General features: G+C 59.7%; 3 long non-coding RNA genes across 3 annotated transcripts; all 3 read left to right on the top strand.

The window, feature by feature from the left end:
- Nucleotides 1-8133: 8133 nt before the first annotated feature.
- On the top strand, nt 8134-9520 carry LOC135317118 (uncharacterized). Its single transcript, XR_010376234.1, has 3 exons — nt 8134-8270; nt 8491-8591; nt 9388-9520. It is a non-coding gene; the product is annotated as an uncharacterized LOC135317118 (long non-coding RNA).
- A 5106-nt stretch (nt 9521-14626) lies between these two features.
- LOC135316998 (uncharacterized) lies at nt 14627-15198 on the top strand. The gene is made up of 3 exons (XR_010376157.1): nt 14627-14731; nt 14807-14909; nt 15059-15198. It is a non-coding gene; the product is annotated as an uncharacterized LOC135316998 (long non-coding RNA).
- Nucleotides 15199-16713: 1515 nt separating this feature from the next.
- LOC135317156 (uncharacterized) lies at nt 16714-18097 on the top strand. Its single transcript, XR_010376257.1, has 3 exons — nt 16714-16846; nt 17067-17167; nt 17964-18097. It is a non-coding gene; the product is annotated as an uncharacterized LOC135317156 (long non-coding RNA).
- Nucleotides 18098-26454: the final 8357 nt, after the last annotated feature.

Below are 26454 nucleotides of genomic sequence, written 5' to 3'. Positions count from 1 at the left end.
GCCCCACGCCACTGCCCGACACACTATCCTGGGCCTGGAAAAACAAGTCCTATGGCGACATGGCACCCCAGAGAGAATGGAGTCAGACAACAGGACTAATTTCTGAAACAACCCTATAGACACCTGGGCCAAAGAGCGCGGCATTGAGTGGGTATATCACACCCCCTGTCACGCACCAGCCTCTGGGAAAATCGAACGATTCACTGGGCTGTTAAAGACTACAGAGAGCAATGGCGGGGTGGGACGTTCAAACACTGGGATACACATTTAGCAAAAGCCACCTGGTTAGTCAGCACTGGGGGATCTGCCAATAGAGCTGGCCTTGCCCAGGCAGAACCCTTACGTACTGTGGAAGGGGACAGAGTCCCTGTAGTGCATGTGAAAAGTATCCTGGGGAAAACAGTCTGGGTTATTCCTGTCTTGGGTAAAGGCAAACCCATTCATGGGATTGCTTTTGCTCGAGGACCTGGGTGCACTTGGTGGGTGATGCGCAAGGATGGAGAAATCCGATATGTGCCTCAAGGGGATTTGATTTTGGGTGAAAACAGCCAATGAACTGAATGGTAGGGTGCTAATTGCTATATAATGTTGTATGTCATCTCTTCTGTGGTTGCTATATGCCATATCAATGGTATCACGGTAGGAATCTTCCAGTTCGTGGAGAATGAACTTTGATTGAACCAAGCCAAGTGCAGCAGTGATGGAACAAGAACTGACTTCGGCATGCAACAATCCAACACCACACACACCATCTCTCCTGCCCTGAAAGACTGATACGATAGATGGAGCCTGAAGTCACGGACTAAATGAACTGAATAGGCATTTTGTGGACACTTGTGGATATTTTACAGACATTTTACAGGGGTAGTCCATAGACTAGGGGAATGTTATCTGTGAATTATATCAAAGGATGGGAAGGAGTAGGGGGTGGTGAATGAGGCTGTACTGGATAGTGTGGGACCTGAGCATGATGTAAATGGTATGGAATCAGGCGTGGATATTGTCATGGTTTTGGATGGGATGGAGTTTGTTTTCCTCACTGTAGCTGGCGTGCTGTGGTTTGGATTTAGTATAAGACTGATGTTGATGGCACACTGATGTTTTGGTTGTTGCTAAGTAATTGTGAATTTGGTGCTAAGTGTTGCCAGGTGGTGCTTGTACAGGTCAAGGATGTTTCCAGCTTCTCATGTTCTGCAGGGGGCGTGGGATGCTGGGGGGGGGCATTGCTGGGGGAGCTGACCTGAGTTACCCTGTGGATATTCTGTATCATATGATGAAATGCCAGGATATCAAGTTGGGGGGCCGGGCTAGGAGGGAGGCAATGGTGCCTTGGGGGCAGGGGGTGTTTGCTGGATGGTTACTTTACTTGATGTTGGTTTGGCTTATTTTTAACATTTCCCCTTCTGCTTTATTTCCTTTTTCTATATATAATTATTATTATGATTATTACTGATTGATTTTACTTATAAAATTCTTCGTATCTCAACACTTGGACTCTCTGCTGCACACCATGCAGGAGGGCAGCGAGGAGGAGGAGCGTGGAGCGAGCCCTTCTTCCCAGAGGAAGGGTGGCAGGGAGAGGCCCCGGAGCAGATCGCCGCAGTGGGGCAGGGATCTCCGCAGCTGGGTCGTGGACCCCACGGACTACGAGCACTCAGCAGGGAGGAGGAAGAGAACTAGCCCTGCGAGTGTTGACTGCGCTCCCAGGCACGGCGCAGCTCCAGGGCCCTCCAAGAGCAGCTGCCAGTCAGCTCCTGCAGCCAGTGCTGCTCAGGAGCAGAGCCTGCCAAAGCAGAGGGAGCAGAGAAGATGCTGTCAGCGGGGCAATGATATCCACAGCCCCCCTGTGGAGCACACGGGGCGCCGCCGCTCAGCACGCAAGAGGAAGAGGGAGAGAACAAGTCCTCCGCGTTGTGCCGGAGCCCCAAGAGGCGATGCAGCTCCCGAGGCCCTCCAACGCCGGCTCCAAGGGGGCTCCCGCAGCCAGGGCTGCTTGGGAGCAAACTCAGCGGAGCGCGGAGTGGGGAGCAGATCCCCACGGCACGCCTGTGATCCCCACAGCCTGTTTGTGGTCACCATGGACTAGGAGCCCTTAGCAGGGGCAGGGAGAGGGAGAGGGGCAGGAGGAGGAGGGTCTCAGCAGTCGAGAGGTGCAGGTGGGACAGGCACTCGGGGCGCTGCAGCGGTGGCGGGGGCAGATTGTGACCCTGGATGCGGGAGGAGCGCAGCATCTGACTCCCGCAATGCCGAAGAGGAGGAAGAATAATCCAGGAAGCAGCGAGACTGCCCCCAGCAGGGACCAAGCTGCACAAAGGGTGCCGGCAGCCCACCCTGTCTCTCCTCCCAGATCTGCCTCTGGCCAGGAAGGACTCAAAGAGAGCTTCCAGAGAGCTGGACGGCTCTGCCGGCTGGCACGCCTGCCCACAGGTCCCTCGAGGAAGAGCTCTAGCCTGCGTTCAGCTTTTGGGATCGCCTTGCAAAAAACAGCGCTCGCTGGGAGGCAATGGGCAGCAAAGCCAAATCCGGCATTAAAAACAGTCGTTGGCCTTGCAGGCGTGAGCTTACGGGGTGTTTTCTTCTCTGGAGGCTTTGGGGCAATTGGCGGAAATAGCCAGCGTGGGAGGTTTGTGGCGTGGGATTTTGAAAGCTGTGTGCTTGCGTGTGCCCATCTTGCAGTCTCTTCTTTCTAAACACGGCGTTGGAGCCACTCGAATGGAAGTGGGCTGGATGAGCCGACAGCGAGCGGGACTGAAAGGGGCTGAACGGCCGGGCCCAGAGGGTGCCGCTCGGTGGCAGCAAGCCTAGCGCAAGGCCAGGACGTAGCGGTGTCTCCCGGGGGTCAATAGTGGCTCTGGTCGTGCTTCGCCCCTTCCTCACCTAACGTTAGCTCTGGGTGATGGGGCAGAGCGCCTCGTCAGCAAGTTGGCAGGTGTCACCAGCCCGAGAGGAGCTGGCGATTTGGCCAGGGGGTCCTGCTGCCATCCCGAGGCCGAGCTCCGGCACCTGCTTCTGCTCAGCTTCCTTGGAGCCTTTAGTCCTGACAGCAAGGAATGGTGTTTCTTCCTTTCTTCTGCCCCGCCCGCCCCCACCCCGGCACCTTCAGAGGAAGAATGCTATAGAAAGTCAAAGAAGAAAGAACTCTGGCCCGGCCATCTTATGCCCAAGATGCCTTCGGCAAAAGGCGCCCCTCGAGGCACAGGCGTTCTTCAGCCACGTTCAGCCAAGCCAGCCCGCCTGCCGTGGCTCTTTGTGAAGGGTAGCGAATGCCGTGCTGCCCCAGCACACGAGCTGTGGCTGAAGCGTGTGAGTGAGGAGCGGGCACACCCTGCTCAGCCTCCAGCTGCCAGGGTGCCCTGCTTTCCTGGGTGGCACTGGGCGCTGCCAGCTCCGGAGCCCTGACCCTGCCCTGAGCTCAGCAGTGAGGTCCCTCTGCACCTAGGAGTGTGGGATGGCTGCCAGCTGGAGGAGCGGTGCTAGAGGAGGCTTGGAAGCAAAGCTGCCTTTGTCCTGCTCGGTGAGCTTGTGGCGTGAGCATTGAATGCGGCGCTTGGCTGCTGGCTGGTGCCAGGGAAAGGGCTCTGGAGCCTGCTAGTGCTGCTGTGGCAGGGCCCCAGCGTGCGCTGGAAGCAATGCTCCCCGGGCTCCGAGCAGGTCAAGGGGTGAATCCAGGTGCTAAGGCGCTGCCCACCAATGTTTTGGGGAGCTGGAGGGTGAGAGAGGCAGCCAAGGTCAATGCAGCGCAGTTGCTGAGGGCGTTTCTTTGGTAGCTCTCGTTCAGAGTCAGGCTGTGGCTGTACCTGGTGGGGGGCAGATCACACTCCTTGGAAAAGAAGCTGCGAGAGCCCGGGTGCTTTGCTACACCAGTGTCACGGACACAGTCCTGTAGCTGGGCAGAGCAGAAAGGAAAGCCTCAGCGAGCGCAGGCGGCAGGCAAAGGTGCGAGCAGGAGCGCTTCCAGGCCTGGCCAGCGCTTCGTCCGTCTGGCTGTGTGGCTCGGCGAAGAGGTGGGAGCTCTGCCGGCGGACAGACGGCGCTTGGGCAGCAGCGCGTGGGGAAGCCCGGGGGCTGCCAGCTGCTGGCTACAGGAGGTGCCCGGGCTGTGGCGGCTGCTGGCCGCAGCGCGTCCCCGTGCGTCCCCGTGTCACAAAGGGGCGGTGATGCGGCACCCGCCCGGCGCTTGTGAGCTCACCCGGCCAGGGCCTGTGATCCTGAGGAGCGGGCCAGCGAAGGCCAGTTGGGCTGAGCTGGCCTTCGGGACAACTCGGCTCCTGCCTTTGCTGCTCGCGCGGCTCCTTTTTTCCAAGCATTCCTCGTTTCCTGCCCACTTCTGCCCAGCTTCCCTCCTCTCTCAAAGGTAACCGTGACGTGACTTGCAGGGCAGATGGCAGAGTAGGTCGCTGTGGGATGAAAGGAGAGGCTGGTCTGTACCTTGCCAGCCCTAGGCTGAGCCATCGCACCTTTGTAGGCTGGCCACACGTGGGCTATGGGTAGCGCTGCTGTTTGGCAGTTGTTCTTTCTTTGCCGTATCCTAGGAGGGGCAAGTAGGGGGTGGGGGGGTGGCAGTGCAGCGTGAGGCGTTGGGCTCAGCCTAGAAGGACGAGAAGCCCACCCTGAGTGCTGCGGTAGGAAGGCTGGCAGAGGAGGAGCACGGCAGCGGGAGCTGCTCAAGTAGCAGCCCAAAGCCGGTCGCTCCTGCACGCAAGGTGGGAAAGCGTGGGCTAGAGAGGCGGCGGGCTGTGTTGCTAACGCTGGCCACAGGCCAGCAGCAGGTCCTCTTCAGAGAAGGTGCCGTGCATTGGAGCCTTTCCCAAGGGCCTTTGAAGGTGCTGTGGACTGGGGCCCTGGGACAGCGCTGGGAAAGGCGTCAGCCTGCAGCTCTGCAGCAGTTCCGAGCACCACCGGAATAGATATGAGGGCAGATACCGTTCTGTGGGTTTCATGTGGCGCTTTTTTAAATCCTTTTGGTGAGCTGCGGTTATTTCTTTGCAATCAGGCGGCAGGCTCGGCACTGCTCTCTCTCTGGAGCGCCTCCCGACGTCCTTTGCCATCCGGAGCCTTCCCCTCTGTTCCCGAGAGGAGCGATGGCCGCAACGGGGAACGACTCCTGTGAGTAGCGGCTTCGCCAGCAGGCTCGTCCTTTGCCAACGCCAAAGGCAACGGGCGCGGCTGGGGCTCCATCCCTGCCTGCTGGTGCGCTGAGAGCCTAGGGCGAATCCTGGGGCGCTTTCCTGCTAGCAGCCAGGCTTACCCAGGTGTTCTCCATCAGAGACAGGAAAGCACCTTGTGTCACTCCTCTGCCGCTAGGCACAAGACACTGAAAGGTGTCCTTGCTGGCAGAAAGGTCTGACAGCAGCAGGGCTGCCTTCTCACCTCTTCCCCAATGTCGTTTCCCTGCAGTCCTTGTCGAGGGAATGGCTCCTCCACAAAGGGTCCTCTTTCCCCCGGAGAAGATTTGCCTGGCCTGGCAGCACCGACAGGGAGCTGGAGCGGGACTCCACAACCTGGGCAATACGTGCTTCCTCAACTCCATCCTGCAGTGCCTGACCTACACACCCCCTCTGGCCAACTACCTGCTCTCTCGGGAGCACAGCCAGTCGTGTGAGTACTTTGATGAACAGCTCCTCGTTCGTTGGGCACTTGCCAAGGGTTCCCAGCACCTGGAATTCAGCTTAGGAGCAAAGCCGCCCTCCTTTCTCAACCCGCCGAGTTGGTCGTCTTTGAACACTCAAGCCCAGAAGCCGCTTGTCCTGTCCAGGTGTCTCTTTCCCCTTCAGAAAGGCGCCTCTTTGTAGCCCCGCGTCTTGGTCCCAGCTCCTGCAAGTTAAACCCTCTTTGCCTGTGGCACAGACAGGCTCTGTCAGCGAAGCAGCGTCCTTCTGAAGAGTGTCTTCTGCGCACTCGAATGTCCTGGGCTTGTTGGGACGTGGGGGCCTTGGGAGGGGTGGAGGCCGCTCCTGGGACTCCAAGGCCTGCGTGAGGTTTCCCGTTGCTATGGCTATTTTGCTAAGCGGAGAAGCTTGCTTCCCTCCCACCTCCCTCTTCAGGTCGTCAGCAAGGCGTCTGCGTGATGTGCAGGATGGAAGCGCACGTGAACAGCGTCTTGCGTTCCTCAGGCAGTGCCATCGAGCCCTGGGGTGTCGTCAGCGTTCTGACATGTAAGTCGTTTCAGGTGCTTTGCCATGTCTCCGTCTGTTCGCGGAGGAGAGAAGGACTAACTTCCTCTTTCTTAGGCATAGGAGAACATTTCCAGCTGGGCGTGCAGGAAGACGCCCACGAGTTCCTCCGCCTTGCTGTCGATGCCATGCAGAGCGCTTGCCTGAGCGGAAGCAGCGAGTAAGCACAAGCAAATTGCCTTTCCAATGCTCCCGAGCCCTTTGGACTCCTTGAGGTGCTCCCATCAAGGAGAACCTGCGCCCAGGGTTTTCAGGCCAAGTAAAACTCCTGGAGGAGGTGACTCTCTGCCCCTTACCGTTTCTTTCCAGCTTGGACATCTCTTCCCAATCGACTACCGTCGTCCATCAAATCTTTGGGGGCTCTCTGAGATCCAGAGGTACTGCTCCCCACCTGTTGTTCCCCTTGGGACTGGCTGTGCCCTTCTGCCTGCTGCCTGTGATAAACAGCTGTACGTCTGACTGGCGCAGTAGGTAGGAGGAGCATGAACGGGCACGGTCGACCTCCCCTATCGCTGAGCGTTTCGGTTTGCCTTCCAGTCACGTGCTTGAGCTGCAAGGCAGTTTCCAGTTCCTACGAGGCCTTCCTGGACGTTCCTTTGGACGTGAAAGTAAGAGGGCTTGTCGCTTGTGCTTCGGGGCATCCCAAGGCCCCTGTAGCTTTCCAGAATCAACGCGGTTGGCTTAACAACGCCTCCTGTGACCCGAAGAGAGCTTGGTGGTGGGCGGGAAGCGGAATGGCCCGAGTCCCTCTGGGGAGGCCATGGCAGCGGTCTGCCTGTGGGTGCTGGCTTGAAGGCGGGCGAGTGGGAATTGTCCTCTCTGCACCCTGGACGTCCTCTCAGCCTTCTTCCCTTTGCCCTCCCTCAGCAGCCGTCTGGCTCCTGGCCTGGCGGGTGGTATTGTTTTCCTTGGTGGTGACCCTGCACACCCTCGGTAGCTGAACTGTGCAGCGCCACAGAGAGGTGGCTCTCGGTAGCCTTGGGAATCCCTTGGGAAGGAGGGCGATGTTCAGCCCCAAAGGCTCGTCCCGTCTCCTTCCGGACACTGCTTGCAGGCTGAGGGCGGGTCTCCTCAGCGTCGTCTAGCTAGGTTTTTGCGTAAACTCCTAGGAGGTGTTTGGGTGAGGGTGTTTCCCGCAGCTCAGTGCTCTCCTTTCTCACTCCTCCAGGCAGCCTCTTCTGTCACCGGTGCTCTGGAGGGCTTTGTCCGACCTGAGCGGCTGGAGGGCGAAAACTGCTATCGGTGTAGCCAGTAAGATGAACGCTAACGTCCTAATCGTACTAGATCCTGCGTGAAGGTGCTGCGTGTCGCCGAGCATAAGCCGTCGTTTCGTGTAGGCTTAACGCACAAGGAGACGACGTGGCTGGCTTTAGCGTGGCCTTACAGTGCTGAATAGTTTTAAAATAGCGCAAGGATGTGTGAGACGGGAAGGGTTGTCTGGCCTTCCGGGGGGAAGAAAGGCTGCGTCGCAGGGTGCGTTTCAGCCCTCGCCTCTGTGCTTGCTTCCAAGGTGTGAGAGGATGGTCGCCGCCTCCAAGAGGTTTACAATCCATCGCGCGCCCATGGTTCTCACGGTGTGCCTGAAAAGGTTTGACGATTTCACTGGCGGGAAGATCAGCAAGGTGTGTATGCAGCTGGAGCGCAACTTCCTCTTCCTGGCGCAGGGGGTTTCCCAAAGCAGCGGGGCCTTTCGCCGGCTGTTGGCGTTGAGGTCTTTGCGTTCCCTTGCCAGGAGAGGAGAGTTCCCGCGGGAGGAGAAACACGTGCCCTGCTCCGGCAGAGCTGCTTTGGCCGAGAACAGTTTCCTGCCACCCAAACCACGCCACGTAGCTTTAGGGAGCGCCGAGTTGCCGTCAGCCCCAGAGATGTCTTTCTACGCCTCTAGCCCTTAGTCTTGGAAGGCTAGTTCACGTAGTATTTCAGGATGGCTTCTGAGCCCTCTTGCTCTCTCCGTAGGTTGTGGAGTACCCCGAGTACTTGGACCTTCGCCCGTACATGTCTCACGCAGCTGGGGAGCCCCTCCTCTACTCCTTATATGCTGTCGTGGTGCACCGCGGTCCCAGCTGTTATCACGGACACTATTTCTGCTACACAAAGGTAAAGAGGGACGTCCTGCCTAGCAAGGCAGGGCAAAATCTACCCTGCCGAAGACACGCTTTCACGGCAGTGTTACTGGCAGCCGAGGGTCTTGGCGAGAAGGTCTCCTTAGGGGCTGGGCTGGGTTGGTTTTGGCTTTCTCTTGGTTCTGCAGTTCTCTGCCTGGGTTGGTGGAGGCACCGTGCCGTTCATCTCCAGATACCGACGCCTTTCTTTGCAGGCCAGCAGCGGAGCGTGGTATAAGATGGACGATGAGTCTGTGGATCGTTGTGGCATCGACACCGTGCTCAGGCAGCAAGCGTATCTGCTGTTTTACATCAGGTAATAAATAACAAGCGGTACTAAAACCTGTTTAGAATCGGTTTCCTCTCCTGGTTTGTGCTGATTTTCTTCTCATCCCCCCGAGCGTTTCTCTCACAGGAGAGCGAGTACAGGCCGCCCCATTCAGCGCTGTCAGAGCTGAGCTACCCCACGTCAGTGGTTATCTTTCCCTAGCGGGCTTTAGGCTGCTGCCCTGGTGCAAAGTGCTGCTTGCCTGCTCTGTGAAGCTGGCTGACGTAGGGAAGAGTACTTAAAGGGGGCCTACAGGCGAGGTGGGGAGGGACTCTTTATCAGGGAGTGTGGTGGTAGGAAGAGGGGCACCGGTTTGAAAGCGAGGGAGGGTAGGTTTTGGTTAGCTCTCTGTTAGGAAGAAATCCTTGAGGGTGAGGGTGGCGAGGCCCTGGCACAGGTTGCCCAGGGAAGCTGTAGGTGCCCTCTCCCGGGAGGTGTTGGAGGCCAGGCTGGACGGGGCTTTGAGCAACGTGGTCTGGTGGAAGGTGTCTGTGGCCAGGGCAGGGGAGGTGGAACGAGGTGATCTTTCAGGTCCCTTCCAGTCCAAACTGCCTGATGATTCTACGATTCTATGAAATGGAGGCCATAGGGGTTATAAAGACGAGGCCTTGCTCCGACAGGGGGATTGGGGAAGACCCCAGCTGAACTTGCCAGAATGCCATTTGCGGCCCTGGTCGCATCTTCCCTCTGTCGTAGAAACCGCTCCCACAAAAGGACTGAAGCCGAGAGGAGGCTGCAAGAAGAGCCCTAAACAGAGATGCCTCTCTTTGTTTTTATTCTCCAGGTGCTCTGATCCGAAACCTAGCGAAATGGCTGCTTCCTCACCGGCACCATCGTATGCCCCTTCCTTCCTCAGCCTGTGGGGGTCCAGCAGGAAGCAAGTGGGTTCTGTGGGAGCAGAGGGTGAGCCCCGACAGACCAAGGTAACCCCGGGGAGGTGGCTGAGGGCAGCACGTGGGCAGTGGGCTTCTTTCTGGCATCTTGGCATCGCTCTCTTTTCCCTGGCACGCGGCACCGCTGTTGACAGTTGCGACGCTGCTCCCTCTCAAAGCACCCCCCCTAGATCCGTCCCATTGGTGCGCCTTTGGCCCTTCCGCCTCTGCAGCCCTCCAGGAGAGGCTCTGGAAGGCCCTTAGCTGTCCCCTCAGGCACCTTCTGGGGCTTCCCGCGGCTCTGCTCCCTTGAGGAGGGAAGGGCAGGACCCTATCCCAGCTCTCCTTGCAGGACGTGGCAGCGGGCATGGAGGACTCTCCAGGGGACAGCGGCTCCTCCGCAAGAGCCAGCAGCAGCCAGCCCACCTGGGCAGGTGCACGGGAGGCATCTGCAGGCTGGCTGGGCCCCATCTGGCCAGGCAGGCTCAGCATTGCCTCCTGCGTGGGCTTCTGCTGGCATCGCTTCTTCTGCAGCTTGACAAGGCTGGTGTCCAGAAGGAAAGCTGACTGCCTGGTCTGCTCTCCGCCCTCGGGCCGTCTGCTGCACACCATGCAGGAGGGCAGCGAGGAGGAGGAGCGTGGAGCGAGCCCTTCTTCCCAGAGGAAGGGTGGCAGGGAGAGGCCCCGGAGCAGATCGCCGCAGTGGGGCAGGGATCTCCGCAGCTGGGTCGTGGACCCCACGGACTACGAGCACTCAGCAGGGAGGAGGAAGAGAACTAGCCCTGCGAGTGTTGACTGCGCTCCCAGGCACGGCGCAGCTCCAGGGCCCTCCAAGAGCAGCTGCCAGTCAGCTCGCGCAGCCAGTGCTGCTCAGGAGCAGAGCCTGCCAAAGCAGAGGGAGCAGAGAAGATGCTGTCAGCAGGGCAATGATATCCACAGCCCCCCTGTGGAGCACACGGGGCACCGCCGCTCAGCACGCAAGAGGAAGAGGGAGAGAACAAGTCCTCCGCGTTGTGCCCGAGCCCCAAGAGGCGATGCAGCTCCCGAGGCCCTCCAACGCCGGCTCCAAGGGGGCTCCCGCAGCCAGGGCTGCTTGGGAGCAAACTCAGCGGAGCGCGGAGTGGGGAGCAGATCCCCACGGCACGGCTATGATCCCCACAGCCTGTTTGTGGTCACCATGGACTAGGAGCCCTTAGCAGGGGCAGGGAGAGGGAGAGGGGCAGGAGGAGGAGGGTCTCAGCAGTCGAGAGATGCAGGTGGGACAGGCACTCGGGGCGCTGCAGCGGTGGCGGGGGCAGATTGTGACCCTGGATGCGGGAGGAGCGCAGCATCTGACTCCCGCAATGCCGAAGAGGAGGAAGAATAATCCAGGAAGCAGCCAGACCGCCCCCAGCAGGGACCAAGCTGCACAAAGGGCGCCGGCAGCCCACCCTGTCTCTCCTCCCAGATCTGCCTCTGGCCAGGAAGGACTCAAAGAGAGCTTCCAGAGAGCTGGACGGCTCTGCCGGCTGGCACGCCTGCCCACAGGTCCCTCGAGGAAGAGCTCTAGCCTGCGTTCAGCTTTTGGGATCGCCTTGCAAAAAACAGCGCTCGCTGGGAGGCAACGGGCAGCAAAGCCAAATCCGGCATTAAAAACAGTCGTTGGCCTTGCAGGCGTGAGCTTACGGGGTGTTTTCTTCTCTGGAGGCTTTGGGGCAATTGGCGGAAATAGCCAGCGTGGGAGGTTTGTGGCGTGGGATTTTGAAAGCTGTGTGCTTGCGTGCGCCCATCTTGCAGTCTCTTCTTTCTAAACACGGTGTTGGAGCCACTCGAATGGAAGCGGGCTGGATGAGCCAACAGCGAGCGGGACTGAAAGGGGCTGAACGGCCGGGCCCAGAGGGTGCCGCTCGGTGGCAGCAAGCCTAGCGCAAGGCCAGGACGTAGCGGTGTCTCCCGGGGGTCAGTAGTGGCTCTGGTCCTGCTTCGCCCCTTCCTCACCTAACGTTAGCTCTGGGTGATGGGGCAGAGCGCCTCGTCAGCAAGTTGGCAGGTGTCACCAGCCCGAGAGGAGCTGGCGATTCGGCCAGGGGGTCCTGCTGCCATCCCGAGGCCGAGCTCTGGCACCTGCTTCTGCTCAGCTTCCTTGGAGCCTTTAGTCCTGACAGCAAGGAATGGTGTTTCTTCCTTTCTTCTGCCCCGCCCGCCCCCACCCCGGCACCTTCAGAGGAAGAATGCTATAGAAAGTCAAAGAAGAAAGAACTCTGGCCCGGCCACCTTATGCCCAAGATGCCTTCGGCAAAAGGCGCCCCTCGGGGCACAGGCGCTCTTCAGCCACGTTCAGCCAAGCCAGCCCGCCTGCCGTGGCTCTTTGTGAAGGGTAGCGAATGCCGTGCTGCCCCAGCACATGAGCTGTGGCTGAAGCGTGTGAGTGAGGAGCGGGCACACCCTGCTCAACCTCCAGCTGCCAGGGTGCCCTGCTTTCCTGGGTGGCACTGGGCGCTGCCAGCTCCGGAGCCCTGACCCTGCCCTGAGCTCAGCAGTGAGGTCCCTCTGCACCTAGGAGTGTGGGATGGCTGCCAGCTGGAGGAGCGGTGCTAGAGGAGGCTTGGAAGCAAAGCTGCCTTTGTCCCGCTCGGTGAGCTTGTGGCGTGAGCATTGAATGCGGCGCTTGGCTGCTGGCTGGTGCCAGGGAAAGGGCTCTGGAGCCTGCTAGTGCTGCTGTGGCAGGGCCCCAGCGTGCGCTGGAAGCAATGCTCCCCGGGCTCCGAGCAGGTCAAGGGGTGAATCCAGGTGCTAAGGCGCTGCCCACCAATGTTTTGGGGAGCTGGAGGGTGAGAGAGGCAGCCAAGATCAATGCAGCGCAGTTGCTGAGGGCGTTTCTTTGGTAGCTCTCGTTCAGAGTCAGGCTGTGGCTGTACCTGGTGGGGGGCAGATCAAACTCCTTGGAAAAGAAGCTGCGAGAGCCCGGGTGCTTTGCTACACCAGTGTCACGGACACAGTCCTGTAGCTGGGCAGAGCAGAAAGGAAAGCCTCAGCGAGCGCAGGTGGCAGGCAAAGGTGCGAGCAGGAGCGCTTCCAGGCCTGGCCAGCGCTTCGTCCGTCTGGCTGTGTGGCTCGGCGAAGAGGTGGGAGCTCTGCCGGCGGACAGACGGCGCTTGGGCAGCAGCGCGTGGGGAAGCCCGGGGGCTGCCAGCTGCTGGCTACAGGAGGTGCCCGGGCTGTGGCGGCTGCTGGCCGCAGCGCGTCCCCGTGCGTCCCCGTGTCACAAAGGGGCGGTGATGCGGCACCCGCCCGGCGCTTGTGAGCTCACCCGGCCAGGGCCTGTGATCCTGAGGAGCGGGCCAGCGAAGGCCAGTTGGGCTGAGCTGGCCTTCGGGACAACTCGGCTCCTGCCTTTGCTGCTCGCGCGGCTCCTTTTTTCCAAGCATTCCTCGTTTCCTGCCCACTTCTGCCCAGCTTCCCTCCTCTCTCAAAGGTAACCGTGACGTGACTTGCAGGGCAGATGGCAGAGTAGGTCGCTGTGGGATGAAAGGAGAGGCTGGTCTGTACCTTGCCAGCCCTAGGCTGAGCCATCGCACCTTTGTAGGCTGGCCACACGTGGGCTATGGGTAGCGCTGCTGTTTGGTCGTTGTTCTTTCTTTGCCGTATCCTAGGAGGGGCAAGTAGGGGGTGGGGGGGGTGGCAGTGCAGCATGAGGCGTTGGGCTCAGCCTAGAAGGACGAGAAGCCCACCCTGAGTGCTGCGGTAGGAAGGCTGGCAGAGGAGGAGCACGGCAGCGGGAGCTGCTCAAGTAGCAGCCCAAAGCCGGTCGCTCCTGCACGCAAGGTGGGAAAGCGTGGGCTAGAGAGGCGGCGGGCTGTGTTGCTAACGCTGGCCACAGGCCAGCAGCAGGTCCTCTTCAGAGAAGGTGCCGTGCATTGGAGCCTTTCCCAAGGGCCTTTGAAGGTGCTGTGGACTGGGGCCCTGGGACAGCGCTGGGAAAGGCGTCAGCCTGCAGCTCTGCAGCAGTTCCGAGCACCACCGAAAGAGATTTGAGGGCAGATACCGTTCTGTGGGTTTCGTGTGGCGCTTTTTTAAACCCTTTTGGTGAGCTGCGGTTATTTCTTTGCAATCAGGCGGCAGGCTCGGCGCTGCTCTCTCTCTGGAGCGCCTCCCGACGTCCTTTGCCATCCGGAGCCTTCCCCTCTGTTCCCGAGAGGAGCGATGGCCGCAACGGGGAACGACTCCTGTGAGTAGCGGCTTCGCCAGCAGGCTCGGCCTTTGCCAACGCCAAAGGCAACGGGCGCGGCTGGGGCTCCATCCCTGCCTGCTGGTGCGCTGAGAGCCTAGGGCGAATCCTGGGGCGCTTTCCTGCTAGCAGCCAGGCTTACCCAGGTGTTCTCCATCAGAGACAGGAAAGCACCTTGTGTCACTCCTCTGCTGCTAGGCACAAGACACTGAAGGGTGTCCTTGCTGGCAGAAAGGTCTGACAGCAGCAGGGCTGCCTTCTCACCTCTTCCCCAATGTCATTTCCCTGCAGTCCTTGTCGAGGGAATGGCTCCTCCACAAAGGGTCCTCTTTCCCCCGGAGAAGATTTGCCTGGCCTGGCAGCGCCGACAGGGAGCTGGAGCGGGACTCCACAACCTGGGCAATACGTGCTTCCTCAACTCCATCCTGCAGTGCCTGACCTACACACCCCCTCTGGCCAACTACCTGCTCTCTCGGGAGCACAGCCAGTCGTGTGAGTACTTTGATGAACAGCTCCTCGTTCGCTGGGCACTTGCCAAGGGTTCCCAGCACCTGGAATTCAGCTTAGGAGCAAAGCCGCCCTCCTTTCTCAACCCGCCGAGTTGGTCGTCTTTGAACACTCAAGCCCAGAAGCCGCTTGTCCTGTCCAGGTGTCTCTTTCCCCTTCAGAAAGGCGCCTCTTTGTAGCCCCGCGTCTTGGTCCCAGCTCCTGCAAGTTAAACCCTCTTTGCCTGTGGCACAGACAGGCTCTGTCAGCGAAGCAGCGTCCTTCTGAAGAGTGTCTTCTGCGCACTCGAATGTCCTGGGCTTGTTGGGACGTGGGGGCCTTGGGAGGGGTGGAGGCCGCTCCTGGGACTCCAAGGCCTGCGTGAGGTTTCCCGTTGCTATGGCTATTTTGCTAAGCGGAGAAGCTTGCTTCCCTCCCACCTCCCTCTTCAGGTCGTCAGCAAGGCGTCTGCGTGATGTGCAGGATGGAAGCGCACGTGAACAGCGTCTTGCGTTCCTCAGGCAGTGCCATCGAGCCCTGGGGTGTCGTCAGCGTTCTGACATGTAAGTCGTTTCAGGTGCTTTGCCATGTCTCCGTCTGTTCGCGGAGGAGAGAAGGACTAACTTCCTCTTTCTTAGGCATAGGAGAACATTTCCAGCTGGGCGTGCAGGAAGACGCCCACGAGTTCCTCCGCCTTGCTGTCGATGCCATGCAGAGCGCTTGCCTGAGCGGAAGCAGCGAGTAAGCACAAGCAAATTGCCTTTCCAATGCTCCCGAGCCCTTTGGACTCCTTGAGGTGCTCCCATCAAGGAGAACCTGCGCCCAGGGTTTTCAGGCCAAGTAAAACTCCTGGAGGAGGTGACTCTCTGCCCCTTACCGTTTCTTTCCAGCTTGGACACCTCTTCCCAATCGACTACCGTCGTCCATCAAATCTTTGGGGGCTGTCTGAGATCCAGAGGTACTGCTCCCCACCTGTTGTTCCCCTTGGGACTGGCTGTGCCCTTCTGCCTGCTGCCTGTGATAAACAGCTGTACGTCTGACTGGCGCAGTAGGTAGGAGGAGCATGAACGGGCACGGTCGACCTCCCCTATCGCTGAGCGTTTCGGTTTGCCTTCCAGTCACGTGCTTGAGCTGCAAGGCAGTTTCCAGTTCCTACGAGGCCTTCCTGGACGTTCCTTTGGACGTGAAAGTAAGAGGGCTTGTCGCTTGTGCTTCGGGGCATCCCAAGGCCCCTGTAGCTTTCCAGAATCAACGCGGTTGGCTTAAAAACGCCTCCTGTGACCCGAAGAGAGCTTGGTGGTGGGCGGGAAGCGGAATGGCCCGAGTCCCTCTGGGGAGGCCGTGGCAGCGGTCTGCCTGTGGGTGCTGGCTTGAAGCCGGGCGAGTGGGAATTGTCCTCTCTGCACCCTGGACGTCCTCTCAGCCTTCTTCCCTTTGCCCTCCCTCAGCAGCCGTCTGGCTCCTGGCCTGGCGGGTGGTATTGTTTTCCTTGGTGGTGACCCTGCACACCCTCGGTAGCTGAACTGTGCAGCGCCACAGAGAGGTGGCTCTCGGTAGCCTTGGGAATCCCTTGGGAAGGAGGGCGATGTTCAGCCCCAAAGGCTCGTCCCGTCTCCTTCCGGACGCTGCTTGCAGGCTGAGGGCGGGTCTCCTCAGCGTCGTCTAGCTAGGTTTTTGCGTAAACTCCTAGGAGGTGTTTGGGTGAGGGTGTTTCCCGCAGCTCAGTGCTCTCCTTTCTCACTCCTCCAGGCAGCCTCTTCTGTCACCGGTGCTCTGGAGGGCTTTGTCCGACCTGAGCGGCTGGAGGGCGAAAACTGCTATCGGTGTAGCCAGTAAGATGAACGCTAACGTCCTAATCGTACTAGATCCTGCGTGAAGGTGCTGCGTGTCGCCGAGCATAAGCCGTCGTTTCGTGTAGGCTGAACGCACAAGGAGACGACGTGGCTGGCTTTAGCGTGGCCTTACAGAGCTGAATAGTTTTAAAATAGCGCAAGGATGTGTGAGACGGGAAGGGTTGTCTGGCCTTCCGGGGGGAAGAAAGGCTGCGTCGCAGGGTGCGTTTCAGCCCTCGCCTCTGTGCTTGCTTCCAAGGTGTGAGAGGATGGTCGCCGCCTCCAAGAGGTTTACAATCCATCGCGCGCCCATGGTTCTCACGGTGTGCCTGAAAAGGTTTGACGATTTCACCGGCGGGAAGATCAGCAAGGTGTGTACGCAGCTGGAGCGCAACTTCCTCTTCCTGGCGCAGGGGGTTTCCCAAAGCAGCGGGGCCTTTCGCCGGCTGTTGGCGTTGAGGTCTTTGCGGTCCCTTGCCAGGAGAGGAGAGTTCCCGCGGGAGGAGAAGCGCGTGCCCTGCTCCGGCAGAGCTGCTTTGGCCGAGAACAGTTTCCTGCCACCCAAACCACGCCCCGTAGCTTTAGGGAGCGCCGAGTTGCCGTCAGCCCCAGAGATGTCTTTCTACGCCTCTAGCCCTTAGTCTTGGAAGGCTACTTCACGTAGTATTTCAGGATGGCTTCTGAGCCCTCTTGCTCTCTCCGTAGGTTGTGGAGTACCCCGAGTACTTGGATCTTCGCCCGTACATGTCTCACACGGCTGGGGAGCCGCTCCTCTACTCCTTATATGCTGTTGTGGTGCACCGCGGTCACAGCTGTTATCACGGACACTATTTCTGCTACACAAAGGTAAAGAGGGACGTCCTGCCTAGCAAGGCAGGGCAAAATCTACCCTGCCGAAGACACGCTTTCACGGCAGTGTTAATGGCAGCCGAGGGTCTTGGCGAGAAGGTCTCCTTAGGGGCTGGGCTGGGTTGGTTTTGGCTTTCTCTTGGTTCTGCAGTTCTCTGCCTGGGTTGGTGGAGGCACCGTGCCGTTCATCTCCAGATACCGACGCCTTTCTTTGCAGGCCAGCAGCGGAGCGTGGTATAAGATGGACGATGAGTCTGTGGATCGTTGTGGCATCGACACCGTGCTCAGGCAGCAAGCGTATCTGCTGTTTTACATCAGGTAATAAATAACAAGCGGTACTAAAACCTGTTTAGAATCGGTTTCCTCTCCTGGTTTGTGCTGATTTTCTTCTCATCCCCCCGAGCGTTTCTCTCACAGGAGAGCGAGTACAGGCCGCCCCATTCAGCGCTGTCAGAGCTGAGCTACCCCACGTCAGTGGTTATCTTTCCCTAGCGGGCTTTAGGCTGCTGCCCTGGTGCAAAGTGCTGCTTGCCTGCTCTGTGAAGCTGGCTGACGTAGGGAAGAGTACTTAAAGGGGGCCTACAGGCGAGGTGGGGAGGGACTCTTTATCAGGGAGTGTGGTGGTAGGAAGAGGGGGACCGGTTTGAAAGCGAGGGAGGGTAGGTTTTGGTTAGCTCTCTGTTAGGAAGAAATCCTTGAGGGTGAGGGTGGCGAGGCCCTGGCACAGGTTGCCCAGGGAAGCTGTAGGTGCCCTCTCCCGGGAGGTGTTGGAGGCCAGGCTGGACGGGGCTTTGAGCAACGTGGTCTGGTGGAAGGTGTCTGTGGCCAGGGCAGGGGAGGTGGAACGAGGTGATCTTTCAGGTCCCTTCCAGTCCAAACTGCCTGATGATTCTACGATTCTATGAAATGGAGGCCATAGGGGTTATAAAGACGAGGCCTTGCTCCGACAGGGGGATTGGGGAAGACCCCAGCTGAACTTGCCAGAATGCCATTTGCGGCCCTGGTCGCATCTTCCCTCTGTCGTAGAAACCGCTCCCACAAAAGGACTGAAGCCGAGAGGAGGCTGCAAGAAGAGCCCTAAAGAGAGATGCCTCTCTTTGTTTTTATTCTCCAGGTGCTCTGATCGGAAACCTGGCGAAATGGCTGCTTCCTCACCGGCACCATCGTATGCCCCTTCCTTCCTCAGCCTGTGGGGGTCCAGCAGGAAGCAAGTGGGTTCTGTGGGAGCAGAGGGTGAGCCTCGACAGACCAAGGTAACCCCGGGGAGGTGGCTGAGGGCAGCACGTGGGCAGCGGGCTTCTTTCTGGCATCTTGGCATCGCTCTCTTTTCCCTGGCACGCGGCACCGCTGTTGACAGTTGCGACGCTGCTCCCTCTCAAAGCACCCCCCCTAGATCCGTCCCATTGGTGCGCCTTTGGCCCTTCCGCCTCTGCAGCCCTCCAGGAGAGGCTCTGGAAGGCCCTTAGCTGTCCCCTCAGGCACCTTCTGGGGCTTCCCGCGGCTCTGCTCCCTTGAGGAGGGAAGGGCAGGACCCTATCCCAGCTCTCCTTGCAGGACGTGGCAGCGGGCATGGAGGACTCTCCAGGGGACAGCGGCTCCTCCGCAAGAGCCAGCACCAGCCAGCCCACCTGGGCAGGTGCACGGGAGGCATCTGCAGGCTGGCTGGGCCCCATCTGGCCAGGCAGGCTCAGCATTGCCTCCTGCGTGGGCTTCTGCTGGCATCGCTTCTTCTGCAGCTTGACAAGGCTGGTGTCCAGAAGGAAAGCTGACTGCCTGGTCTGCTCTCCGCCCTCGGGCCGTCTGCTGCACACCATGCAGGAGGGCAGCAAGGAGGAGGAGCGTGGAGCGAGCCCTTCTTCCCAGAGGAAGGGTGGCAGGGAGAGGCCCCGGAGCAGATCGCCGCAGTGGGGCAGGGATCTCCGCAGCTGGGTCGTGGACCCCACGGACTACGAGCACTCAGCAGGGAGGAGGAAGAGAACTAGCCCTGCGAGTGTTGACTGCGCTCCCAGGCACGGCGCAGCTCCCGGGCCCTCCAAGAGCAGCTGCCAGTCAGCTCGCGCAGCCAGTGCTGCTCAGGAGCAGAGCCTGCCAAAGCAGAGGGAGCAGAGAAGATGCTGTCAGCGGGGCAATGATATCCACAGCCCCCCTGTGGAGCACACGGGGCGCCGCCGCTCAGCACGCAAGAGGAAGAGGTAGAGAACAATTCCTCTGCGTTGTGCCGGAGCCCCAAGAGGCGATGCAGCTCCCGAGGCCCTCCAACGCCGGCTCCAAGGGGGCTCCCGCAGCCAGGGCTGCTTGGGAGCAAACTCAGCGGAGCGCGGAGTGGGGAGCAGATCCCCACGGCACGGCTATGATCCCCACAGCCTGTTTGTGGTCACCATGGACTAGGAGCCCTTAGCAGGGGCAGGGAGAGGGAGAGGGGCAGGAGGAGGAGGGTCTCAGCAGTCGAGAGATGCAGGTGGGACAGGCACTCGGGGCGCTGCAGCGGTGGCGGGGGCAGATTGTGACCCTGGATGCGGGAGGAGCGCAGCATCTGACTCCCGCAATGCCGAAGAGGAGGAAGAATAATCCAGGAAGCAGCCAGACCGCCCCCAGCAGGGACCAAGCTGCACAAAGGGCGCCGGCAGCCCACCCTGTCTCTCCTCCCAGATCTGCCTCTGGCCAGGAAGGACTCAAAGAGAGCTTCCAGAGAGCTGGACGGCTCTGCCGGCTGGCACGCCTGCCCACAGGTCCCTCGAGGAAGAGCTCTAGCCTGCGTTCAGCTTTTGGGATCGCCTTGCAAAAAACAGCGCTCGCTGGGAGGCAATGGGCAGCAAAGCCAAATCCGGAATTAAAAACAGTCGTTGGCCTTGCAGGCGTGAGCTTACGGGGTGTTTTCTTCTCTGGAGGCTTTGGGGCAATTGGCGGAAATAGCCAGCGTGGGAGGTTTGTGGCGTGGGATTTTGAAAGCTGTGTGCTTGCGTGCGCCCGTCTTGCAGTCTCTTCTTTCTAAACACGGCGTTGGAGCCACTCGAATGGAAGTGGGCTGGATGAGCCGACAGCGAGCGGGACTGAAAGGGGCTGAACGGCCGGGCCCAGAGGGTGCCGCTCGGTGGCAGCAAGCCTAGCGCAAGGCCAGGACGTAGCGGTGTCTCCCGGGGGTCAATAGTGGCTCTGGTCCTGCTTCGCCCCTTCCTCACCTAACGTTAGCTCTGGGTGATGGGGCAGAGCGCCTCCTCAGCAAGTTGGCAGGTGTCACCAGCCCGAGAGGAGCTGGCGATTCGGCCAGGGGGTCCTGCTGCCATCCCGAGGCCGAGCTCCGGCACCTGCTTCTGCTCCGCTTCCTTGGAGCCTTTAGTCCTGACAGCAAGGAATGGTGTTTCTTCCTTTCTTCTGCCCCGCCCGCCCCCACCCCGGCACCTTCAGAGGAAGAATGCTATAGAAAGTCAAAGAAGAAAGAACTCTGGCCCGGCCACCTTATGCCCAAGATGCCTTCGGCAAAAGGCGCCCCTCGGGGCACAGGCGCTCTTCAGCCACGTTCAGCCAAGCCAGCCCGCCTGCCGTGGCTCTTTGTGAAGGGTAGCGAATGCCGTGCTGCCCCAGCACACGAGCTGTGGCTGAAGCGTGTGAGTGAGGAGCGGGCACACCCTGCTCAACCTCCAGCTGCCAGGGTGCCCTGCTTTCCTGGGTGGCACTGGGCGCTGCCAGCTCCGGAGCCCTGACCCTGCCCTGAGCTCAGCAGTGAGGTCCCTCTGCACCTAGGAGTGTGGGATGGCTGCCAGCTGGAGGAGCGGTGCTAGAGGAGGCTTGGAAGCAAAGCTGCCTTTGTCCTGCTCGGTGAGCTTGTGGCGTGAGCATTGAATGCGGCGCTTGGCTGCTGGCTGGTGCCAGGGAAAGGGCTCTGGAGCCTGCTAGTGCTGCTGTGGCAGGGCCCCAGCGTGCGCTGGAAGCAATGCTCCCTGGGCTCCGAGCAGGTCAAGGGGTGAATCCAGGTGCTAAGGCGCTGCCCACCAATGTTTTGGGGAGCTGGAGGGTGAGAGAGGCAGCCAAGGTCAATGCAGCGCAGTTGCTGAGGGCGTTTCTTTGGTAGCTCTCGTTCAGAGTCAGGCTGTGGCTGTACCTGGTGGGGGGCAGCTCAAACTCCTTGGAAAAGAAGCTGCGAGAGCCCGGGTGCTTTGCTACACCAGTGTCACGGACACAGTCCTGTAGCTGGGCAGAGCAGAAAGGAAAGCCTCAGCGAGCGCAGGTGGCAGGCAAAGGTGCGAGCAGGAGCGCTTCCAGGCCTGGCCAGCGCTTCGTCCGTCTGGCTGTGTGGCTCGGCGAAGAGGTGGGAGCTCTGCCGGCGGACAGACGGCGCTTGGGCAGCAGCGCGTGGGGAAGCCCGGGGGCTGCCAGCTGCTGGCTACAGGAGGTGCCCGGGCTGTGGCGGCTGCTGGCCGCAGCGCGTCCCCGTGCGTCCCCGTGTCACAAAGGGGCGGTGATGCGGCACCCGCCCGGCGCTTGTGAGCTCACCCGGCCAGGGCCTGTGATCCTGAGGAGCGGGCCAGCGAAGGCCAGTTGGGCTGAGCTGGCCTTCGGGACAACTCGGCTCCTGCCTTTGCTGCTCGCGCGGCTCCTTTTTTCCAAGCATTCCTCGTTTCCTGCCCACTTCTGCCCAGCTTCCCTCCTCTCTCAAAGGTAACCGTGACGTGACTTGCAGGGCAGATGGCAGAGTAGGTCGCTGTGGGATGAAAGGAGAGGCTGGTCTGTACCTTGCCAGCCCTAGGCTGAGCCATCGCACCTTTGTAGGCTGGCCACACGTGGGCTATGGGTAGCGCTGCTGTTTGGCAGTTGTTCTTTCTTTGCCGTATCCTAGGAGGGGCAAGTAGGGGGTGGGGGGGTGGCAGTGCAGCATGAGGCGTTGGGCTCAGCCTAGAAGGACGAGAAGCCCACCCTGAGTGCTGCGGTAGGAAGGCTGGCAGAGGAGGAGCACGGCAGCGGGAGCTGCTCAAGCAGCAGCCCAAAGCCGGTCGCTCCTGCACGCAAGGTGGGAAAGCGTGGGCTAGAGAGGCGGCGGGCTGTGTTGCTAACGCTGGCCACAGGCCAGCAGCAGGTCCTCTTCAGAGAAGGTGCCGTGCATTGGAGCCTTTCCCAAGGGCCTTTGACGGTGCTGTGGACTGGGGCCCTGGGACAGCGCTGGGAAAGGCGTCAGCCTGCAGCTCTGCCGCAGTTCCGAGCACCACCGAAAGAGATTTGAGGGCAGATACCGTTCTGTGGGTTTCGTGTGGCGCTTTTTTAAATCCTTTTGCTGAGCTGCGGTTATTTCTTTGCAATCAGGCGGCAGGCTCGGCGCCGCTCTCTCTCTGGAGCGCCTCCCGACGTCCTTTGCCATCCGGAGCCTTCCCCTCTGTTCCCGAGAGGAGCGATGGCCGCAACGGGGAACGACTCCTGTGAGTAGCGGCTTCGCCAGCAGGCTCGGCCTTTGCCAACGCCAAAGGCAACGGGCGCGGCTGGGGCTCCATCCCTGCCTCCTGGTGTGCTGAGAGCCTAGGGCGAATCCTGGGGCGCTTTCCTGCTAGCAGCCAGGCTTACCCAGGTGTTCTCCATTAGAGACAGGAAAGCACCTTGTGTCACTCCTCTGCCGCTAGGCACAAGACACTGAAAGGTGTCCTTGCTGGCAGAAAGGTCTGACAGCAGCAGGGCTGCCTTCTCACCTCTTCCCCAATGTCGTTTCCCTGCAGTCCTTGTCGAGGGAATGGCTCCTCCACAAAGGGTCCTCTTTCCCCCGGAGAAGATTTGCCTGGCCTGGCAGCGCCGACAGGGAGCTGGAGCGGGACTCCACAACCTGGGCAATACGTGCTTCCTCAACTCCATCCTGCAGTGCCTGACCTACACACCCCCTCTGGCCAACTACCTGCTCTCTCGGGAGCACAGCCAGTCGTGTGAGTACTTTGATGAACAGCTCCTCGTTCGTTGGGCACTTGCCAAGGGTTCCCAGCACCTGGAATTCAGCTTAGGAGCAAAGCCGCCCTCCTTTCTCAACCCGCCGAGTTGGTCGTCTTTGAACACTCAAGCCCAGAAGCCGCTTGTCCTGTCCAGGTGTCTCTTTCCCCTTCAGAAAGGCGCCTCTTTGTAGCCCCGCGTCTTGGTCCCAGCTCCTGCAAGTTAAACCCTCTTTGCCTGTGGCACAGACAGGCTCTGTCAGCGAAGCAGCGTCCTTCTGAAGAGTGTCTTCTGCGCACTCGAATGTCCTGGGCTTGTTGGGACGTGGGGGCCTTGGGAGGGGTGGAGGCCGCTCCTGGGACTCCAAGGTCTGCGTGAGGTTTCCCGTTGCTATGGCTATTTTGCTAAGCGGAGAAGCTTGCTTCCCTCCCACCTCCCTCTTCAGGTCGTCAGCAAGGCGTCTGCGTGATGTGCAGGATGGAAGCGCACGTGAACAGCGTCTTGCGTTCCTCAGGCAGTGCCATCGAGCCCTGGGGTGTCGTCAGCGTTCTGACATGTAAGTCGTTTCAGGTGCTTTGCCATGTCTCCGTCTGTTCGCGGAGGAGAGAAGGACTAACTTCCTCTTTCTTAGGCATAGGAGAACATTTCCAGCTGGGCGTGCAGGAAGACGCCCACGAGTTCCTCCGCCTTGCTGTCGATGCCATGCAGAGCGCTTGCCTGAGCGGAAGCAGCGAGTAAGCACAAGCAAATTGCCTTTCCAATGCTCCCGAGCCCTTTGGACTCCTTGAGGTGCTCCCATCAAGGAGAACCTACGCCCAGGGTTTTCAGGCCAAGTAAAACTCCTGGAGGAGGTGACTCTCTGCCCCTTACCGTTTCTTTCCAGCTTGGACATCTCTTCCCAATCGACTACCGTCGTCCATCAAATCTTTGGGGGCTCTCTGAGATCCAGAGGTACTGCTCCCCACCTGTTGTTCCCCTTGGGACTGGCTGTGCCCTTCTGCCTGCTGCCTGTGATAAACAGCTGTACGTCTGACTGGCGCAGTAGGTAGGAGGAGCATGAACGGGCACGGTCGACCTCCCCTATCGCTGAGCGTTTCGGTTTGCCTTCCAGTCACGTGCTTGAGCTGCAAGGCAGTTTCCAGTTCCTACGAGGCCTTCCTGGACGTTCCTTTGGACGTGAAAGTAAGAGGGCTTGTGGCTTGTGCTTCGGGGCATCCCAAGGCCCCTGTAGCTTTCCAGAATCAACGCGGTTGGCTTAACAACGCCTCCTGTGACCCGAAGAGAGCTTGGTGGTGGGCGGGAAGCGGAATGGCCCGAGTCCCTCTGGGGAGGCCGTGGCAGCGGTCTGCCTGTGGGTGCTGGCTTGAAGCCGGGCGAGTGGGAATTGTCCTCTCCGCACCCTGGACGTCCTCTCAGCCTTCTTCCCTTTGCCCTCCCTCAGCAGCCGTCTGGCTCCTGGCCTGGCGGGTGGTATTGTTTTCCTTGGTGGTGACCCTGCACACCCTCGGTAGCTGAACTGTGCAGCGCCACAGAGAGGTGGCTCTCGGTAGCCTTGGGAATCCCTTGGGAAGGAGGGCGATGTTCAGCCCCAAAGGCTCGTCCCGTCTCCTTCCGGACGCTGCTTGCAGGCTGAGGGCGGGTCTCCTCTAGCGTCGTCTAGCTAGGTTTTTGCGTAAACTCCTAGGAGGTGTTTGGGTGAGGGTGTTTCCCGCAGCTCAGTGCTCTCCTTTCTCACTCCTCCAGGCAGCCTCTTCTGTCACCGGTGCTCTGGAGGGCTTTGTCCGACCTGAGCGGCTGGAGGGCGAAAACTGCTATCGGTGTAGCCAGTAAGATGAACGCTAACGTCCTAATCGTACTAGATCCTGCGTGAAGGTGCTGCGTGTCGCCGAGCATAAGCCGTCGTTTCGTGTAGGCTGAACGCACAAGGAGACGACGCGGCTGGCTTTAGCGTGGCCTTACAGTGCTGAATAGTTTTAAAATAGCGCAAGGATGTGTGAGCCGGGAAGGGTTGTCTGGCCTTCCGGGGGGAAGAAAGGCTGCGTCGCAGGGTGCGTTTCAGCCCTCGCCTCTGTGCTTGCTTCCAAGGTGTGAGAGGATGGTCGCCGCCTCCAAGAGGTTTACAATCCATCGCGCGCCCATGGTTCTCACGGTGTGCCTGAAAAGGTTTGACGATTTCACCGGCGGGAAGATCAGCAAGGTGTGTACGCAGCTGGAGCGCAACCTCCTCTTCCTGGCGCAGGGGGTTTCCCAAAGCAGCGGGGCCTTTCGCCGGCTGTTGGCGTTGAGGTCTTTGCGTTCCCTTGCCAGGAGAGGAGAGTTCCCGCGGGAGGAGAAGCGCGTGCCCTGCTCCGGCAGAGCTGCTTTGGCCGAGAACAGTTTCCTGCCACCCAAACCACGCCCCGTAGCTTTAGGGAGCGCCGAGTTGCCGTCAGCCCCAGAGATGTCTTTCTACGCCTCTAGCCCTTAGTCTTGGAAGGCTAGTTCACGTAGTATTTCAGGATGGCTTCTGAGCCCTCTTGCTCTCTCCGTAGGTTGTGGAGTACCCCGAGTACTTGGACCTTCGCCCGTACACGTCTCACGCAGCTGGGGAGCCGCTCCTCTACTCTTTATATGCTGTCGTGGTGCACCGCGGTCACAGCTGTTATCATGGACACTATTTCTGCTACACAAAGGTAAAGAGGGACGTCCTGCCTAGCAAGGCAGGGCAAAATCTACCCTGCCGAAGACACGCTTTCACGGCAGTGTTACTGGCAGCCGAGGGTCTTGGCAAGAAGGTCTCCTTAGGGGCTGGGCTGGGTTGGTTTTGGCTTTCTCTTGGTTCTGCAGTTCTCTGCCTGGGTTGGTGGAGGCACCGTGCCGTTCATCTCCAGATACCGACGCCTTTCTTTGCAGGCCAGCAGCGGAGCGTGGTATAAGATGGACGATGAGTCTGTGGATCGTTGTGGCATCGACACCGTGCTCAGGCAGCAAGCGTATCTGCTGTTTTACATCAGGTAATAAATAACAAGCGGTACTAAAACCTGTTCAGAATCGGTTTCCTCTCCTGGTTTGTGCTGATTTTCTTCTCATCCCCCCGAGCGTTTCTCTCACAGGAGAGCGAGTACAGGCCGCCCCATTCAGCGCTGTCAGAGCTGAGCTACCCCACGTCAGTGGTTATCTTTCCCTAGCGGGCTTTAGGCTGCTGCCCTGGTGCAAAGTGCTGCTTGCCTGCTCTGTGAAGCTGGCTGACGTAGGGAAGAGTACTTAAAGGGGGCCTACAGGCGAGGTGGGGAGGGACTCTTTATCAGGGAGTGTGGTGGTAGGAAGAGGGGCACCGGTTTGAAAGCGAGGGAGGGTAGGTTTTGGTTAGCTCTCTGTTAGGCAGAAATCCTTGAGGGTGAGGGTGGCGAGGCCCTGGCACAGGTTGCCCAGGGAAGCTGTAGGTGCCCTCTCCCGGGAGGTGTTGGAGGCCAGGCTGGACGGGGCTTTGAGCAACGTGGTCTGGTGGAAGGTGTCTGTGGCCAGGGCAGGGGAGGTGGAACGAGGTGATCTTTCAGGTCCCTTCCAGTCCAAACTGCCTGATGATTCTACGATTCTATGAAATGGAGGCCATAGGGGTTATAAAGACGAGGCCTTGCTCCGACAGGGGGATTGGGGAAGACCCCAGCTGAACTTGCCAGAATGCCATTTGTGGCCCTGGTCGCATCTTCCCTCTGTCGTAGAAA

The sequence above is a fragment of the Phalacrocorax carbo genome, chromosome 24, assembly GCF_963921805.1.
Source record: "Phalacrocorax carbo chromosome 24, bPhaCar2.1, whole genome shotgun sequence".
Lineage (NCBI taxonomy): Eukaryota > Metazoa > Chordata > Aves > Suliformes > Phalacrocoracidae > Phalacrocorax > Phalacrocorax carbo.
This window is presented reverse-complemented; position numbering and strand designations above follow the sequence as displayed.